We start from the raw sequence: 12,262 nt of genomic DNA on the forward strand, positions 1-12,262 counted from the left end.
ACCGGTGACCCAAATAACTGGAATCCACTGTATTTGGATTTCAGGAAAGCTTTTCATATCGTTGCACGTGGAAGAATGCTGTACAATTGGAGCAGTATAGAATTAAGGGAAAGTTGTTACAATGGATAAAGGGATGGTAATCAATGGACACACTGCTCTTCGTGAATGAATGTCATTAGTGGAGTTCCCCATAGTTTGGTGCTGGACCCATTGTTGTTTTGTGTATTCATCAATGATATTGATAAGGTATATCAGGCTTAATGTCCAAGTTTATAGATGATACAAAGGTTGGCAGGCTTATTAATGACAGTAAAGACAGTATGCTACTTCAACTGGATCTAGATAAGTTGGGTAAATGGGCTGAGAAGTGGCAACTGAAGTGTAACATTGACAAATGCAAAGTACTGCATATGGGTAGCAATATCCCAAGGGAAACATACTGTGTGGTACTACACTCAGGGAAGTGGAAAATGAAAAAGACCTGGGGATAATTATGCAGTCAGATATGAAGTTTGCTGAGCAATGCAGACAGAGAAGGGCTGTCAGGGTAGGTCATGGAGTCTTGTCAATGTTATATAAGAATTTTGCTAGCAGGAACACGGAGGTGATTATCCCATTGTTCGAGGCAATGGTCAGGCCACACTTTGAGTAGTGTACAGGTTGAGGCCTCATTTTAGGAAGGATGTACAGTTGCTAGTACAAAAAGGGCAACAAGTTTGGTGAGGGATAACAAAGAGGTGCTCTTTCCAAGAAAGGCTTAAGTTCCGAAAATTGCAGTGCCTGGAGAGTAGGCACCTGAGAGGTGATTTGATTGAGGCATATAAGGCACTGAGTAGGTTGAGCAAGCTGAATGCTGATGAGATTCTTCCTCTTGCTCAGATTAAGAATCTAATGGGCAGATTCAAACTGAGGAAAGACAGCTGTAGAATAGATGTGTGGAAATTTGCCTTTAGCCAGCAGGTAGTTGATTGGTGGAACAGAATTCCATCTTTCGTTGTGGAAGTTGATAGCCTAAATAAATTTAAGGCTGAGCTGGACAGTCATTTGAAACGAATGGAGGGGTGAAATGGGAGGGGTTTTTTTGGCTGATGCCGCATAAGCTTGCTTTCTACACTGCAAAGCCAAATTTTGTTACGCTTCATCACAAGCTGCATAAGTAACACCATGTTTTCTACATGGTGTTACTTGTAGGGAAAATGGCAGAAGGTTATCAAATTGTAGCAGGGTGCTTAATGATTTTGTAATAACTGAGAGCAAAGTGGAGAAGAAATTGTTGAAGTTAAACATAAGAAAGGCACCTGGAGTGGATGGGATCTATCCAGTTATATTAAAGGAGGCGGCAAAGCAACTAAGCAAACCCTTAGCCATATTTATGAGAGCATCCTTGGATTCAGGGGAGGTCAGAGGTTCCCACGGACTGGAGATGTGCAAATGTAGACCCAATTCACAAATGGGAATCGAAGGGTGGCATGAGTAATTACAGACCAGTTAGTTTAACTTCTGTTTAGGGTAAAATAATGGAGTCACTGATTAAAGAAGTGATGTAGGATCACCTAGACAAGACTGCAGTATTAGATCAGACACAGTATGGGTTGTTAAGGGGAAGTCTTGTGTGACAAATTTGATTGGATACTACAATGTTGTCACAAAGGAACTGGATGCAAAAAATAATTTTGATATCATATACTTGAATTTCAGGAAAGTTTTTGATACTGTTGCACATGGAAGACTGCTTTACAAATTGGAGCAGAATGGTATTAAGGGTAAGTTGCTACAATGGATAAAAGGATGGTTGAGTGGGAGAAGACAGAGGGTGGTAATTAATGGTTGCTGCTCTTCATGGACTAATGTTGTTGGTGGAGTCCCACAGGGTTCGGTTTTGGGTCCACTGTTGTTTTGTATATTTATCAATGATATTGATGAAGGTATATCAGGCTTGCTTAATGTCGAAGTTTGCAGATGATACAAAGGTTGGCAGGGTTGTTAATGACAGTAATGGCAGTGTGCTACTGCAACAGGATATAGATAATTTGGGCAGATGGGCTAAGAAGTGGCAACTGAAGTGTAACCTTGACAAATGCAAAGTACTGCATATGGGTAGAAAAAACCCCAGAGAAACGTACCAACTGTGTGGTACTACACTTAAGGTGGTAGAAAATGAAAAAGACCTGGGAGTAATTGTGCAGTCAGATATGGTTTTCTGAGCAATGCAGACAGACTGCCAAGGCAGGTCATGGGTTTTTGTCAATGATATATAGGAATTTTTCTAGCAGGGAGAAGGAGGTGATTGTCCCTCTGTATAAGGCAATGGTCAGGCCACCCCTTGAGTACTGCGTACAGGTCTGGAGGCCTCATTTTAGGAAGGATGTAGATTTGCTTGAGCGTGTACAGAGAAGGGCAATAAGATTGGTGAGGAGAATGAAGGGATCCTCTTACCAAGAGAGGCTTAAGTTCTGCAAATTACAGTGGCTGGAGACTAGGCACCTGCGTGGTGATCTGATTGAGGTGTATAAGGCCTTGAATGGGTTGAGCACGCTGACTTCTGATGGGATCTTTTCACTTGTTCAGATTACGAACCTAAGGGGGCATAAATTCAAATTAAGAAAAGACAGATGTAGAATAATGTGCAGAAATTTGCCTTTAGCCAGAGTGTGGTTAATTGTCGGAACAAACTTCCATCTGTTGTTGTGGAAGTTGAGATGTTAAATAAATTTAATGTGGAACTGGACAGGCATCTGGAGGAAATAGTGCGATTTTTTTTTTTTTTTTTTTTTATTTTGGCTGATGCTGTATAAGCTGCACTTTCTCGGTAGACATTGGCCTTGAGATGACCCCACAGCCAAAAATCACACAGCGTAAGGTCAGGTGAACATGGTGGCCATTTAATGGGAAACAAATGACTAATGAATCTTTCTGCAGTAAAGTGATGCCAGAGAAGCTGCTGTACTGGTGTCATGCGATATGAAGAGGAGCCCCATTTTGCATAAAAATTGTCTCGTCCAGACATCCACTTTGCTGCCGTTCAGGAATAATGTTAACAGTAAACTTACAGAATACGCTTGCGATGTTTGCATTGTGCCTTTATAGCTCTCTGCTGCTGAGAAAATTAAATTAACTCAGATTTATGTAAATTTTCTGCTCCCTTAAGTGTAATTTTTTTCGTTTGGATTTAAAACTTTAGTGCAATTCTGTTTTTTTTGCAAAGAGCAGAATTAATTTGTAATCTCATTAAGGTTTATCTTAGTTATTTATTTGTTGGTATTTAGTCATGTCTTTCCTCTTGTACAGCACCATATTATCCCCTATCGGCAGATTTTGGAATTTTTTTTTTTTTTCACAGGATCCTTGAATAGTTTACTTGCTAATTTTGGTGACATTCCGCTTACTGCTTAGAGTTCTGAATCATCATCGGCCATTTTCAATCCACTGCAGAATGACGGCCTCTCCGGCAACTTTCCAGTTGCTTCTGTTTTGTGCAATGGCCTTCCATTTACTACCCACAAACTCGTGAATTTCATCTCATCTGCCCATCTCCATCATTGTCTTCCAGGTTTTAGCTCCTCTTGGGTACCATTCTGTTATTTTCTTATTCCATCTGTTATCATGTCTTCGAGCTAAGTGCTTGCCCAAGTCCATTTCACTTCTTTAGTTTTGATAAGAATGTCCTTTGTGTTTGCTACCTAATCCTATGTTTCTCTTCTTATCTAACAGTCTGATTCCTAATATAATTCATTCCATTTGTCACTGTGTAGTTTTCAGCTTCTTTTCCATTCTTTTAGTGAGTGCCCAAGTTTCGCTTCCATAAGTCATGGTGCAGAGTATACATTGGTTCATTATTTTGCATTTCAGACAAACTGGGATATTGCTCTTCAGTATGTGACTATATTTCCTGAATGCTATCCATCCAAAATTTATTCTTCACTTGACTTCCAGCCATTCATCATTATTACAGATAACTTGTCCGAGATAAGTATATGACTCCACCTTTTCAATTACTGCTCCTTCAATCATTATGTCCCTTTCTGTGGCATACTTTTTTATCATTACTTTTGTTTTAGCCATATTCATTTTTAGTCCAAAATCCTTACTAACTCTGCATAACTGATTAAGATTTTCCTCTAATTCTTTGGGATCGTGGCTTATGACCACAATAACATCTGCAAATCGTAAATGGTTTAGGTACTCTCCATTCACACTGACTCCTTTCTGCGACCAGTCTAATCTTCGTAAAGCTTCCTCAAGAGCAGCAGTAAACAGCTTTGGAATATTGCCTCCTTGTCAAACTCATTTCTCGATTTTAAATTTTCTACTGTCTTTGTCTAGTTTAATAAAGGAGGTAGTGTTCTCATATATTTTCTTCAAAATCATAATATATGGGGTATCTATGCCTTGTCTTTCCATTGCCTGAAACAATGCCTTATGCTGTATGGAGTCAAATGCCTTTTCATAATCCACAAATGCCAGGCATAATGGTGTTTTATATTCATTTGTTTTCTCCATTAGCTGTGATATTATGTGAAGGTGATCCATAGTTGAGAATTCTGTCCTAAAGCAAGCTTGCTCTTTCGGTTGATTTTCATCAACTATTCTTTCTAATCTCTTAGTGATGACCCTTGTGAACAACTTGTAGATGTGGAATAACAAGCTAATTGGTCTATAATTTCCAATTTATCTCCTTTCATTTGCAGCAAAACTATGATTGCATTATTCCACTGCTTAGGCATCACACCTTTTCTAATGTACTTTGTGAAGAGCCTTGCCAGTTTTTGTATTATGTCTCTTCCTCCCAATTTTAACAACTCTACAGTAACTTCATCTTCTCCCGGGGCTTTCTGATTCTTCAATGCATGTTCTACCTCATCAGGAAGAATATCGGTTATGTCATATGTGTTGCTACTTTGCAATCCATCTTCCCCACTGCTGGCATCATTCCCTCGCTCCTAGTATAATTCTCTATAGTAGTCTTCTGCTATTTGAATTATGCCTTCTCTGCTATTTATAAGTACACCATCACTATTCTTCAGTTTCAGTATCATTTTTCTTTCTGTATTACTGCTCATGGCTGCTGATTTAAGTCCTTTGTTTTCCCTTAATGCAATTCGATAATTGCAGATTACTTAAAATACCATTTATAATTGACTTAATATGATAGCATAGCTTAATTTATTATGGTATTCACCTTTCACACATTCACTCTCAACCCATCATTGCCAACTGAAGACGTGGATAACGAAAGCCACTTGTTATGGCTATTGGCCTCCAGTATTAACCATTTACTTTCAACTTTAATATTGACAACCAAGGACAGAGATGTGCACTTCTACTTCCTTGCGCATATTTTAACTTCTGTTTTTAAACCCCAACTTTTTTTTTTTTAAACCCCAACTTACTTACTCCTAATTTAAATTAAAATTATCATCCACCCTATTCAAACATCAATTGCAGATTATAAAAAAAAAAAAAAACCCGAGTACCATAATAAATTATGCTATGCTATCATATTAAATTTCCCTTAATGCCTGTTCTACTTTTCTTGTGTTAAAATCTTTTTATGCCAAGACTCTTTCTAATGGCTTTGCATAACTCAGTATACCCAATTTTCTCCTTGTCGGTGTTTATCTTGCTCTTCATTTGTCGCCTTCGGTTCATCATAACAAGTGTTTCTTGACTAATATTTTCTTCTTTGGATTTCTTTTTCCCTATAGGTTTCTTGAGCTTTATCACTTTCAGAAAGTTGTAATATTCCTAGTCAGTATCTTGGTCCTGAGCAGTCTGCAGAAGCTCAAACTTGTTTTTAAGTTCCAGTACATACTGCTTTTTCTCCTCTTCTGTTATCTCAAAGACCTTTGTATTATTTACTCGAGTCAGTAATCTTAGATAGCAAGTGTACATCTTACCATTCTGTGATCACTTCCAACATTTACCTTATTCAGGACGGTAACATCATTCACGATATATCTTCTGTTAGTGAGGATGAAATTGATTTCATTAGTGTTAGTCCATTTGGATTTTTCCATGTCCACTTTCTGTTCACCCTTTTCTTGAAAAAAAGGTGTTCCTTACTGACAATCCTTGAGATTCTGCAAATTCCACAAGTCTCACCTTTTTCATTTCTTTCACCAATTCCAAAATTTCCTATAGTTCCCCTTTCTGCACTGTTTTGTCTTTTTCCAACCTTAGCAATGAAGTCCCCCATAATAATAGTGTAGTGGGTTTTCTGCTCATCTAGAAGACTCAATTTTGGTGTACATTTCTTCAACCTCTTCATCATCATGGCTCTATGTTGGTGGATAAATCATCATAACCTTTAGCTTTTTCTCTTAGAAATCTTGAGTATTATTCTTGACACCCTTGGTGATGTACTATTGAATTCCAAAATGTTGTTTTTTAAATCTTTATGGACCAGAAACCGAACTCCACCTTCACTCCTTTCACTGGTGTACAACAGATTTCCACTTGATAAACTTATAAGTGATTCATTTCTTCTTCTTGAATCAGCCAAACCGATGATATTCCAATTCACATTTTCTAGTTCATTTTCCAGCTCTAATATCCTGTCTTCACCAATGAGCGATCTTACGTTGTAACAGGCCAAGTTCAATTTCTGTGCATGGCAGCCTGGTCGTACCCAGCTTCCAGATGCTTACTGGATGCTTCAGTACCCAGAGTGGAAGCATCCTCTGCTTCCACTCTGATCCTCTTGCTGCCGTAAGAGGGGGAGTGAATGCCACTGGGGACTGAGGGCCATTTGTTTCATCGTGCTGTCATATGCTGGAGGGTTTGGTCTTTTCCTCTTCACGCTGACCAGGCATCTTGAAGAGAACCACTCTATATGTTTGTTGCCACCTAAGTGACGTAACAGGGCTTACCATCAAGAAGGTGTGTATGAGTGGATTTTAGGGAGGCAGGCCAACCGGACTTCTCCTAAATCTTCTATAATAGAAAGATATTGGATCCATCAGTGTTTTAGACTGTGTCTGATAATACACAGAATACCTGTTCCCCTCTAAGAGCTCTGAATTGGTTTGTTTGTTATTAGGAGCATTAGCAACTAAGGCCATATTGCTCCGTGAATATGCAGTGGTCATTCCCTGACCTTTCCGTATTTGGTGGTGACGGGCTCGAACCCCGGTCTAATCAAGAAGCGTATGCTTCGCACTGCTGCTCCTTCCCACCTGGCTACGGAAGTGCCTGCTCTGAATAGGGATACTTAAATTATAGCCACCCTATACTTAGATTTCAGGAAGGCTTTTGATACTGTTGCACATGATACTTATGATACTGTTACACAAAAGACTGCTGTACGAACTGGAGCAATGTGTCATCAAGGACAAGTTACTGCTACAGATAAATGGATGGAAGAAGACAGGGTAATTATCAATGGGCACTGCTCTTTGTGGACTAATGTTATTAGTGGAGTTCCCCAGGATGGTTAATGACAGTCATCAGGGTGAGCTACTGCAACAAGATCTAGGAAAATGGGATCGATGGGCTGAGAAATGGCAGTTGAAGCTTAACATTGACAAATGCAAGGTATTGCATATGGGTAGCAGTACCCGAGAGTAACTTATCAACTGTGTGGTACTACACTCAAGGTAGTGGAGAATAAAAAAGCCCTGGGCGTAATCGTGCAATCAGACATCTCTGAGATGTTTAAAGCTGTGATTGGATTTGGTATGCAGAATGTTAATGGCATTCTTCCTCTTGCTGTGACTACAAACGAGGGGACAAATTCAAGTTGAGAAAGGATGTTTGCAAATTAGATGTGCAGAAGTTTGCCTTCAGCTAGTGGGTGGTTAATTATTGGAACAGGTTTCCAACAGTTGTTGGAAGCCTGTTCCAACAATTAACCACCCACTAACTGAATGGGTGTGGATGTTGTGTATAAATCCAAGGATGAACTAAAATTTTTGGAAGGTATGGATGGGTGAAGTGTGTAGTTTTTTTTTTTTTTTTTTTTACTTGCTTTCTTGCATCATTTGCCACTTCTACTACTACTACAAGACCTGAATTGTGGAAGGATGGTTGGATGCTCCATCAAGACAAAGTTACAGCATACAATGTGCTCTCTGTTCGCCTGTTTCTGGCCAAAAAACAAATCCCCGTGTGTGAACATGCATCCTACTTGCCAGACCTAGTCCCTTCTGACTTTCTCTCTTCCCTAAACTGAAAGGGCATTTAAAGGAACCATATCATATTCAGCCCACTTAAGACATTCAGAAAAAAAATGACCAAAGTGTTAAAAGTGCTTACAGAAGATGACTTTCAGAAACAATTCTGCATGCTTGGAAGAAACCTATGGAACAGTATCTGCAAACCCAAGGCAATTATTTTGAAGGGGGATAACTTGTAAGGTATGAAATATATTACCATTCTATTTATTTTATTGCAACAGTCATGTTATTTAATAATCACATCTTGTATACATCAAATGATTTTATATATATATATATATATATATAATTGCAACTGTTATTTTAAGTAAAAGAACATAGCTACTTTTTATTTCCCTTGCAGTTTTTGCTAAAACCTTTTACCATTAAAACTCAAATGTTGGTTAAAATCTCCTCTTAGGTGTTTGCTTGCAAAACATACAAAGTTTAAGTTACATCACTATCAAATGTCAATGTACACGAGGGGAGCAGATGTTGTTGTTATTTGGTTTTCAGGAGCATTAGCAACTAAGGCCATATTACTCCGGGGATATGCGGCAGTCATTCCCTGACCTTGCCGCATCCTCCATGTTTGGTGATCACGGGCTCTAACCCTGGTCTAATTAAGAAGCGTGTGCTACGCACTGCTGCTCCTTCCCACTTGGCTAAGGAGCAGATACATCCAATATTTTGTGCATGCCTGACTATGAAAATTTTTTTCTATTCTCATATACAAATTATTAATCCACAAGTCCCCTCAAAAACATTACATTATCAACATTTAGAAAGGGCAAGTAAGGACATTAAAAAAAAAAAAAAAAAAAAAGTTGCAAACACTTTAAATTAGCAAAAAAATCTAAACATTACTGCATCATCATCATCAGCCATTTTCAATCCATAGCAGGATGAAGGCCTCTCCAGAAACTTTCCAGTTCCTTCTGTTTTGTGAATTGGCCATCCATTTACTACCCACAAACTCGTGAATTTCATCTGCCCATCTCCATTGTTGTCTTCCAAGTTTTAGCTCCTCTTGGGTACCATTCTGTTATTTTCTTAGTCCATCTGTTATCATGTCTTCGGGCTAAGTGCCTGCCCAAGTCCATTTCACTTCTTTAGTTTTGATAAGAATGTCCTTTGTGTTTGCTATCTAATCCATATGTTTCTCTTCTTATCTAATAGTCTGATTAATTCGTTCCATTCTTCACTGTGTAGTTTTCAGCTTCTCTTCCATTCTTTTGGTGAATGCCCAAGATTGCAGAAAGGAGTCCATTCACATTGACTCCTTTCTGCAATCAGTCCAATCTTCTAAAAGCTTCAGGGGCAGCAGCAAACAACTTTGGAGATATTGTGTCGCCTTGTCAAACTCCTTTCTCAATTTTAAATTTGCTGTCTTTGTCTAGTCTAATAAAGTAGGTAGCATTCTCATATATTTTCTTCAAAATCATAATGTCTATGCCTCGCCTTTCCAGTGTCCAAAACATTGGCCTTATGCTGTATGGAGTCAAATGCCTTTTCATAATCCACAAATGCCAGGCATAATGGTGTTTTTTATTCATTTGCTTTTTCCATTAGCTGTGATATTATGTGAAGGTGATCCACAGTTGAGAATCCCGTCCTAAAGCCAGCTTGCTCTTTTGGTTGATTCTCGTCAAATATTCTTTCTAATCTATTAGTAATGACCCTTGTGAACAACTTGTAAAAGTGGAACAACAAGCTAAATTGGTCTATAATTTCCAATTTATCTCCGTCCTTATGCAGCAAAATTATGATTGCATTATTCCACTCCTTAGGTCTTTCCGAATGTATTTTGTGAAGAGCCTTGCCAGTTTCTGCATAATGTTTCTTCCTCCAATTTTAACAACCCTACAGTAACTTCATCTTCACCCAGGGTTTGTGAATTCTTCAAAACATGTTCTACCTCATCAGGAAGGATATCAGGTATGTCATATGTGTTACTACTTTGTGATCTGTCTTCCTCACTGCTTGCATCTTTCTATATTACTGCTCATTACTGCTGATTTAAGTCCTTTGTTTTCACTTAATGCTTGTTCTACTTTTCTTGTGTTAAATCTTATGTCCTCTGAGTGTTTCTAATGCTTTGCATAACTCAATTTTGTCCTTGTCAGTGTTTATCTTGATCTTTGTTTACAGTCTTCGGTTCATTATGACAAGTGTTTCTTGACTAATTTTTTCTTCTTTGGATTTTTTTTTTTACCTATCGGTTTCTCGGGCTTTATCACTTTCAGAAAATTGTTGTATTCCTCGACAATATCTTGGTCCTGAAAGGTCTTCAGAAGCTCAAACTTTATCTTAAGCTCCAGTACATACTCCTTTTTCTCTTCTTCTGTTATCTCAAAAACCACTGTATTATTTATTTGAGTCAGTTTTTTCCTTTCTTTTATCTATATCAAGTGTGCATCTTGCCATTCTGTGATCACTTCCAACATTTACTTTGTTCAGGACAGTAACATTGTTCACAATATATCTTCTTTTAGTGAGGATGAAGTCTATTTCATTAGTTGTTAATCCATTTGGGCTCTTCCATGACCACTTTTTGTTCACCCTTTTTTTGAAAACAGTGTTCATTACTGACATTCCTCGAGATTCTGCAAATTCCACAAGTCTTTCACCTCTTTCATTAATTCCAAAATTTCCTATAGTTTCCCTTTCTGCATGTTTTGTCTCTTTCCAACCTTAGCATTGAAGTTCCCCATAATAATGGTGTAGTGAGTTTTCTGTTCATCTAGAAGTCTCTCAATTTCAATGTACATTTCTTTAACCTCTTTATCACCATGGCTCGATGTTGGTGCAAATATCATTATAACCTTTAGTTTGTATCACTTAGAAATCCTCAGTAGTAGTCTTACCACCTCAGCAATATACTTTTGAATCCAAAAATGTTGTTTTTTATATCTTTATGGACCAGAAAGCCAACTCCACCTTTGCTCTTCACTGTTTCCATTGATGTACAGATTTCCACTTGATAAACATAAGCAATTAATTTCTTCTTCTTGTTTCAGCCAAGCCGATGATATTCCAATTCACATTTTCTAATTCCTTTTCCAGTTTTAATATCCTATCTTCACCGATGAGCAATCTTATGTTGTAACAGGCCAAGTTCAGTTTCTGTGCATGGCAGCCTGGTTGTACCCAGAGATTCTTAGCACCCTCTGCTTCCACTCTGATCCTCTCACTGCCGCAAGAGGGGGAGTGAAAACCGCCAGAGACTGAGAGCCATTTGTTTCATTGTGTTATCATGTGCTGGAAGTTTGGGCTTTTCCTCTTCACGCTGACCAGACATCTTGAAGAGAACCACTCTACACATTCGTTACCACCTAAGTGACGTAACAGGGTTTACCATCGAGGTATGCACAAGTGGATTTTAGAGAGGCAGGCCAACTAGACTTCTCCTAAATCTTTTATAATAGAAAGATATTGGATCCATCAGCATTTAAGGCTGAGTGTCCGATAACACACAAAATGCCTGTTCACCTTTAAGCTCCAAGCATTAAGGCATACTATTCTATATCCAGATAACTACTCTTCAAAATCTCTAATTGTTCACATTTGTGGGCATGGTATGATATACAGAACGGCAGTGGCACACATTCTTGTTGACATTGGGAAAATTTCGCAATAGCCATGCTTTATGCAAAAATAAATTCACTAAGGTGACAGACTGAAGGGGTATTGAAAACTATTCTGATTTGTTACCTTTATTTTAGTTTTAACAACATGCATTAGCAAATCTCTCTGAACAACATAAAGCCTAAAGTTATAAGGTGAATTAATATTGTTATCAAGCAAAATTAATTTTTTTTTTAATTAAATGAAGATTAAATCAGTTTAACTAGTAATTACACTATAGAATGATGCCACAAGCAGCCTGTCAAGCAAATTCTGAATAATGGATATAGGAAACACTGGAATATCCACTACACTTTGACTTTGGCCAGTTTCTCAAAATGAAAGAACCAATTTAAAGACAGACAATGTTATAAGTGTCACAGAATCTCTTGAAAATATCAATTAAAGTGCTTTGCTGATGAAATTTCCCAACTGTCATGGGTTGGGTATAGGAATACCCATAGTTACACCTAAGCAAATCT

The 12,262-nt window shown here is 38.1% G+C and overlaps 1 protein-coding gene across 1 annotated transcript in view; it reads right to left on the reverse strand.

Annotated features, from left to right (window-relative positions):
- Dap160 (dynamin associated protein 160) overlaps positions 1–12,262 on the reverse strand; it is a 531,520-nt gene that overhangs the window by 467,805 nt on the left and 51,453 nt on the right. The gene's annotated exons all lie outside the window — the stretch shown is intronic.

Source organism: Mastigoproctus giganteus, chromosome 9, assembly GCF_048544385.1.
Source record: "Mastigoproctus giganteus isolate SK-2022 chromosome 9, ASM4854438v1, whole genome shotgun sequence".
NCBI classification, from domain to species: Eukaryota; Metazoa; Arthropoda; class Arachnida; order Uropygi; family Thelyphonidae; genus Mastigoproctus; species Mastigoproctus giganteus.